Genomic DNA, 8,628 nt, shown 5'->3' on the forward strand with positions numbered 1-8,628 from the left:
ACAGATACCAACACATCCTGACCACCAAAGTCCATTTGATGTCACAAAGCTGTCCAGTACTTAAAGAATATCCTCTCCTGTTGTCCTGGTTTCCAGAAGAGGATGTCTTCCTTAATTGACCCCCCCATAAACATAACGGACATATACCATATACCGTCACATCTGTTGACTCATCCAGCTGTAATGCATAGAATTCACTGCCTTGTATGCAAAGCAGTAATCGGGAAACAGTGTTGTTTGATGGAGGCATTGTCTGTATCGTTTTTTTTACCTTTTCCCCCAGCATTGTCCCAGCCATATCTGCAGCAGCAGGAAGAATTAAGTCCTCCACAATAATATGGGGCTTGCCTGTCCTAGCCACTCGGTAGCTCACCATATAAGACTCTTCTAGCCCCTTCATATTAATGGTACCTGTTGCTTTTATACATGTCTTACTACTCAAAAGACATCTTAATTCTAGCTCAAAAAACACCTGTGGCTTGTTTTTCAAATTGCCATGTTTTGTTTCTAAATGTCTGTGCAAGAGTGAAGGTTTAATCGAGGTGTGAGATAGTACTTTTGCACATAACACACCATGGCTGAGGAAAGGCACTACTCCCAATGTAAGTGAACCCCAAATCAATATAGTTCTACTCGCATTTGGATTTCTTAAATGGTCCAACATCTATGTCCGTTGTTCGGTGCTTTCCCGGGCAAGGGGGCAGTTGCTCTTCGGCTGCATCAGATTCACAACTGCCAGTGTCCATGCTAGCTGGGCTAACAACTAATGTAGAATTACTGATGCCAGCATTGAACGTGCTCGTGGAAGCAGAACAACTTGTATCGACGACCGATGCAGATGTAGAACTGCTGGTAGTAGCAGTACTACCAGTTGAGCTGGTAAGTGTCTCTATGGACGCTGGCCTTACTTTTTTAACCATTTATCAATTTTTTTGCAAATGGAATGAGCAGCAGCAGCTATGTTTGGCTACATATGGACCGTTAGTGGAATTCCTGCGAGAGAGCAACAGTTAATGTGATTGGATGTTAATTATTTGACTAGCCTACCTGTATTTGACATTGTGTTTTTATTTCGCTGAACATTAGATGGTTTAATTTTTTTCTTTTGCAGTGAGACGGGGCTACTAAGGCGAGAAAAAAAACTCACCCAATTGTATAGCCCCGTTGGAAAATATAAATGGACTGTTTGAAAATGTGAAGCAAAACAATATATATTTTGAATCACATTTTTATTTGGCGTACCCCCGACGGCATTGTGCGTACCCCAGTTTGGGAATACCTGATTTAGAGGATCTGGGCTGGGTTTCCGAAAAGCCTCATAGCACTAAAATCATCTTTCGTCCATTTAGTTTCAATGGAATTAAGATGATTTCAGTGCTAATGAAGCTTTTGGGAAACCCAGCCCTTGTTGATTTCGTGGTCCAGCCCAGCCAGCATCTCAAATCAGAGCGTATTAACTTTATTCATCTAGAATATGGTCAGATTTGTCATGTAATTGCTATCAAAATATACAGTTGATGTTGGAAGTTTAAATACACTTAGGTTGGAGTCATTAAAACTCGTTTTTCAACCACTCCACAAATTTCTTGCTAACAAACTATAGTTTTGGCAAGTCGGTTAGGACATCTAGTTTATGCATGACACAAGTCATTTTTCCAACAATTGTTTACAGACAGATTATTTCACTTATAATTCACTGTATGTCAATTCCAGTGGATAAGAAGTTTACATACACTAAGTTGACTGTGCCTTTAAACAGCTTGGAAAATTCCAGAAAATTATGTCATGGCTTTAGAAGCTTCTGATAGGCTAATTGACATCATTTGAGTCAATTGGAGGTGTACCTGTGGATGTATTTCAATGCCTACCTTCAAACTCAGTGCCTCTTTGCTTGACATCATGGGAAAATCAAAAGAAATCTGCCAAGACCTCAGAAAAATAATTGTAGACCTCCACAAGTCAATTATAAACACCATGGGACCATGCTGCTGCTCAGAAAGGAAACGCGTTGTCTCCTAGAGATAAACGTACTTTGGTGCGAAAAGTGCAAATCAATCCCAGAACAGCAAATGACCTTGTGAAGATGCTGGAGGAAAGTATCTATCGTAAAAAAATTCTACAGTAAAAACAAGTCCTATATTGACATAACCTGAAAGGCCGCTCAACAAGGAAGAAGTCACTGCTCCAAAACCGCCATAAAAAAGCCAGACTACGGTTTGCAACAGCACATGTGGACAAAGATCGTACTTTTTGGAGAAATGGTTCTCTGGTCTGATAAAACAAAGATAGAACCGTTTGGCCATAATGACCATCGTTATGTTTGGAGCACGGGGGTGGCAGCATCATGTTGCGGGGGTGCTTTGCTGCAGGAGGGACTGGTGCACTTCACAAAATAGATGGCATCATGAGGACGGAAAATTATGTGGATATATTGAAGCAACATCTCAAGACATCAGTCAGGAAGTTAAAGTTTGGTTGTAAATGGATCTTCCAAATGGACAATGACCCCAAGCATACTTCCAAAGTTGTGGCAAAATGACTTAAGGACAACAAAGTCAAGGTATTGGAGTGGCCATCACAAAGCACTGACCTCAATCCTATAGAAAATCTGTGGGCAGAACTGAAAAAGCGTGTGCGAGCAAGCAGGCATACAAACCTGACTCAGTTACACCAGCTCTCAGGAGGAATGGGACAAAATTCACCCAACTTATTGTGGGAAGCTTGTGGAAGGCTACCAGAAACGTTTGACCCAAGTTAAACCATTTAAAGGCAATGCTACCAAATACTAATTGAGTGTATGTAAACTTCTGACCCACTGGGAATGTGATGAAAGAAATACAAGCTGAAATAAATCATTCTCTCTACTATTTTTCTGACATTTCACATTCTTAAAATAAAGTGGTGATCCTAACTGACCTAAGACAGGGAATTTACTATGATTAAATGTCAAGAATTGTGAAAAACTGAGTTGAAATGTATTTGGCTAAAGTGTATGTAAACTTCCGACTTCAACTGCATATAGCATTAAAACATACTTTTCCAGATATTTTTGTGTTTTTTTTGCAATGCGAATATTGGGCCACGAGTAGCGACTGAGCCAACCGGTTTAATTTGGGTCGCAAGGCAAAACCAGTTGAGAACGACTGAATTAATAGCTATAATATAACCTAGTGCAAGGGCCACTCACCAAAAATGTATTGTTCCGTGCCCCAGAAAATGGAACTGCAAAAATTCAGCACCATGTTATTTATAGCCTACTGTGTGATTCAAAGCTTGTAAAAGTTGCACATACATTTTCGTTATCTTATTTGTGCATTCTGTGTTCGTCCTTGTATCAGCTCAACGGGTTACTGATCCATATGAACCTCGAAACAAGGAAATATGTTTCAACCATTATACAATGGTTTTCTCACTTAATATAAGACCTTTGGATTAAAACTAAAGACAGGACAACAAACAGCTCTCAAAACAAGCAAGGTCCTGCTGTTATGTCATCTGAGAAAAATCTGCAGTGCCTTCAGAAAGTATTCAGACCCCTGGACTTTTTCCACATTTTGTTACGTTACAGCCTTATTCTAAAATTGATTCAATAAAAAAAATTCCCAGCAATCTACACACACAGGTTGACATTTTTGCAAATGTATTAAAAATAAAAAGCAGAAATACGTTATTTACAAAAATATTCAGACCCTCTGCTATGAGACTCGAAATTGAGCTCAGGTGCATCCTGTTTCCATTGAATGTCCTTGAGATGTTTCTACAACTTTACTGAAGTCCACCTGTGGTAAATTCAATTGATTGAACATGATTTGGATATACAGTCCCACAGTTGACAGTGCATGTCAGAGCAAAAACCAAGCCACTCCTCAGTAAAAGGCACCTAAAGACTCTTAGACCATGAGAAACAAGATTCTCTGGTCTGATGAAACCAATATTGAACTCTTTGGCCTGAATGCCAAGTGTCACATCTGGAGGAAACTTGGCACCATCCCTACGGTGAAGCATGGTGGTGGCAGTATCATGCTGTGGGGATGTTTTTCAGTGGCAGGATCGAGGGAAAGATGAACGGAGTAAACTACAGAAAGATCCTTGATGAAAACCTGCTTGAGCGCTCAGGACCTCAGACTGGGGAGAAGGTTCACCTTCCAACACAACAACAACCCTAAGCACACTGTAATGAATACTCAGGGAGAAAAAGGTGTAGATTCCCACGCAAAGAACAGCAGGTGTTTATTTCTCATTCACGGCATGAATCGTGGTCACAGGCAGGCAATGGTCATACACAGGCAGGCAAACAGGCAGGTGAAGAAAAAAAAGGCTATAACTGGTTCTCACAAATTAGTTAGGAAAAGGCTGAGTAGAGTCAAAATGAACAATACCTCACAAAGGCACAAACAGAATGAACTGAACTAAATAAGGAGCTGATGAGACCAGGTGAGTAACTAACACAGGTTAAATCAATGAACAAAAATGAAAGACAGGGCTACGTTCAAGAACACAATGAAACAGAACACAAGGTTGACTAAGGAAATAAATATAGAACCTTACACACACAGCCAAGACAACGCAGGAGTGACTTTGGGACAAGTCTCTGAATGTCCTTTTTTTTTATAAACCTTAATTTAACCTTTATCCAACCTGACAAAGCTTGAGAGGATCTGCAGACAAGAATGGGAGAAACTACCCAAATACAGGTGTGCCAAGCTTGTAGCGTCATACCCAAGAAGACTCGAGGCTGTAATCGCTGCCAAAGGTGCTTCAACAAAGTACTGAGTAAAGGATCTGAATACTTGTGTAAATGTAATATTTCCAGGGGCTTTTTTAAAAATACATTTGCTAACATTTCTAAAAACCTGTTTTTGCTTTGTTATTATTGGGTATTGTGCGTAAATTGCTGAGGGGGCTTAGAATAAGGCTGTAAAATGTAGAAAAAGTAAAGCTGTCTGAATACTTTCTGAATGCACTGTATTTAGCATGTTCCAACAGCTCTGATCTTGTATTGTTTCAGGATTCCTTCAGTCCGGTAGCCTGTAGGGATGCTATAACTCTGGAAATCCCTTCTGTTTTTACTGAGTTAGGTAAATCAGTTTGTTTTATTGAACCGTAATTATGGAACAATCTAATAAATATTCTCATATTGGATGTTTTGATGCCTCTAGGGCAATTCAGAGAGCTGATCGGGGACCTTATAATGAATGTGTCTGTTTGTGTTTTCTTCTGCTTGCATTTAGTAGGCCTATTTGTATTTTGATGTTTCTATTTCTGTAATTCAGAGCTCATCTGTAAAAGAGACCTTGGTCTTAGTATGACTCCTTAAAAATATTAAACATGGCAACCTGTAACGGCTCTCGTTGGTGGTAGGAAGAGTGGACCAACGCGCATCGTGGTAAGTGTTCATGATTCCTTTTATTCAAAATAACAAACGCGAACAGTTCTGTCAGACACTAAACAGAAAACAAGATCCCACAAAACCCAAAAGGAAAGTGACAACGACAGCTGCCTCTGATTGGGAACCCCCCCCCCCCCCCCCCCCCCACACACACACACACACGGCCAAAACCAAAGAAATAGAAAACATAGACTTTCCCACCTGAGTCACACCCTGACCTAACCAAACATAGAAAATAATAAGGAACTCTAAGGTCAGGGTGTGACACAACCTCAATGTTGCTAAGGGAAATTACCCAAAATACCCCAAAAATGTGCAAAATTAACTTGTACATTTTACACGTTTTTTACCTATACAGTATTCATATTCATAAATCATCTACATAATGATGTTGGAATGTTGCCTGTTTTGGTGGGTGGCCTGTGTGTCTAGGTCACGGCTGCAATAAGAGGTGTGTGTGTAAAACACAAGTCTCGCGAGACTACGTAGCCAAAGCGAGACCCATGAAATCAGCGACATTAACTGGGTCATGGCTAGAAGGGTTCCAGGGCTTCAAAATTGCTCAAAAGCTTCAAATTAAAAGTCCTACGTTTACTTGAACAAGATCACTAATCATAGTATATTTTTCCTGTTTCAAGATACATTCTATTTCTCTGATCCTATCCACTCTCTTTGATGCCATGTTAGGAGGCATTGAGGCATATTGTTGAGTTCTAGTGGTAATTTGTAGTCTACTCCCAATAAGGGGTCTGAGGATTCAGAAACCAAATAGTTTATGCTCTTGAAACATCTGTGCATTGTTAGATGTGCTGTACATTGTTATAAACAGTTATGTTACACTGTTATTGACTGTTATAGATGTGTATAACATTATACAGCACATGTACAGTGCCTTCAGAAATTATTCACACTCCTTGACTTTTTCCACATTTTGTTGCGCCTGAATTTAAAATTAATCAAATTGAGATTTTTACAAATGAATTAAAAATGACAAGTTGGAAAGCTGAAATGTCTTGAGTCAATAAGTATTCAACCCCTTTGTTATGGATAGCCAAAATAAGTTCAGAGGTAAACGTGTTTAAAAAGTCACATACTAAGTTGTATGGACTCACTCTCTGTGCAATAATAGTGTGTAACATGGTTTTATCTGTAAGTTCCCTCGGCCGAGCAGTGAATTTCAATCACACATTCAACAACAAAAAGATCAGAGGGGTTTTCCAATGCCTCGCAAAGAAGGGCACCTATTGGTAGATGGGTAAAAATGTAAAAAGCAGACATTGAATATCCCTTTGAGCATGGTGAAGTTATTAATTACACTTTGGATGGTGTATCAATACACCCAGTCACTACAAAGACTAATTCAGTTGCCGGAGAGGAAGGAAATCGCTCAGGTATTTCACCGTGAGGCCAATGGTCTCTTTGTGACATGCACTTTTGGAGCTCAGAGCTTAAGAATTTTACTGTACCTTGCAATTACATCTGCGACCCCATTGCACGTGACTAATAAACAAATCAAATCTAACTTTAAAACAGTTATTTAATGGCTGTGATAGGAGAAAACAGAGGATGGTCAACAACATTGTAGTTACGCCACAATTCTAAAATGAAGAAATGAAGGCAGCCTGTACAGAATAAAACATATCACAAAACATACATCCTGTTTGCAAAAAGGCATTAAAGTAATACTGCAAAAAATGTGGCAAAGCAATTAACATTTTGTCCTGATGTCACGATCGTCGTATGGAGGGGAGTGAATACATTCTTCTTTACTGAAGGAAGAACACGAAGAACACTTAAACAAAAACAACAAAATGATAAGACGAACGTGACTGCTATTTAAACACTGTGCTAACATGCAAAATAACATAGACAGTACAAAAACGCATACATCACCCATGTCACACCCTGATCTAAACAAAATAATAAAGAAAACAAAGAATACTAAGGTCAGGGCGTGACACCTGAATACAAAGTGTTTGGGGCAAATCCAATACAACACATTACTGAGTACTCCTCTCCATATTTTCAAACATAGTGGTGGCTGCATCATGTAATGGGTATAATCATTAAGAAATCATTAAGGACTGGGGAGTATTTCAGGATAAAAACAAACGTAATGGAACTAAGAACCGTCTAAGTCATAGTGGAAAACCTGGATCAGTCTGCTTTCCACCAGACACCGGGAGATTAATTCACCTTTCAGCAGGACAATAACCTTAAACACAAGGCCAAATCTACACTGGAGTTGCTTACCAAGAAGACAGCGAATGTTCCTGAGTGGACAAGTTACAGTTTTGACTTGAAAATTTGCTTGAAAATCTATGGCAAGACCTAAAAATATTTTTCTAGCAGCAATCAACAAGCAAAGCTCTGACTTTCTGCACATTATCACACATCCCTGTGGCTACCAGACCTATATTATACTGCTCAGTTTATACACTTGCCCTCCATCCCTCCTTCCCAATACACGTGTAAATATTGTACTTTAAATTGTGCCTTCCTGTATTATACTTTTGCAAAAATATTATTATATTCTACTGTCATTTACTTTATATTTGTATTCTTATATTTTACTATTTCTTATTGTTCTTGTATTGTCGAGAAGGAACCTCCAAGTAACCATTTTGTTGGACAATGTATACCATGCATATCCTATACATACAACTAATAAAACTTGAAACTTGTGATGAGGATCTGTGGTAAGAATGTCAACTTTTGTCAGCGGTGATACTGAAATTGTATGGTGACAACTTCTATAGTTTTAACAGTACAGTAGAAAACAGCTGTATAGGGCTGTAAATGAGGAACTACATGTATGTTGAGAATATCCATTTTTGTCACCGGTGACAGTAGATTTTGGCTGAAAAAAGTATCTTATGCAGTCAATCTCTATAGTATGACACTGGTGTTCTGGGACACGGTAGCACACCCATTGAATCAGGTCAGGGTTACACAGCTGCAGAACTGGGTGGACTGGGGACAGGGACAGTCAGGAGTCGTCAGGCGAGGTAGAGGCATGTTCCTATGGCTCAGGTCCTCTGGGAGGGGAGACAAAGAGAGAAAGGGAGAGAGAGTGAAATTAGAAAGAGCATGCCTAAGATCACACGGTACACCAGATAAGACAGACTGACCATAGCCTCCCGGCACACAGGCTATTGCAGCATAGGGGCTGTCGGGGGACACTGTGCCCCATCCAAAGTTACTCTTGGAATGGACCAATTTGAAAATGTTATCTTCAA

The sequence above is a fragment of the Oncorhynchus kisutch genome, linkage group LG14, assembly GCF_002021735.2.
Source record: "Oncorhynchus kisutch isolate 150728-3 linkage group LG14, Okis_V2, whole genome shotgun sequence".
Taxonomy (NCBI): domain Eukaryota; kingdom Metazoa; phylum Chordata; class Actinopteri; order Salmoniformes; family Salmonidae; genus Oncorhynchus; species Oncorhynchus kisutch.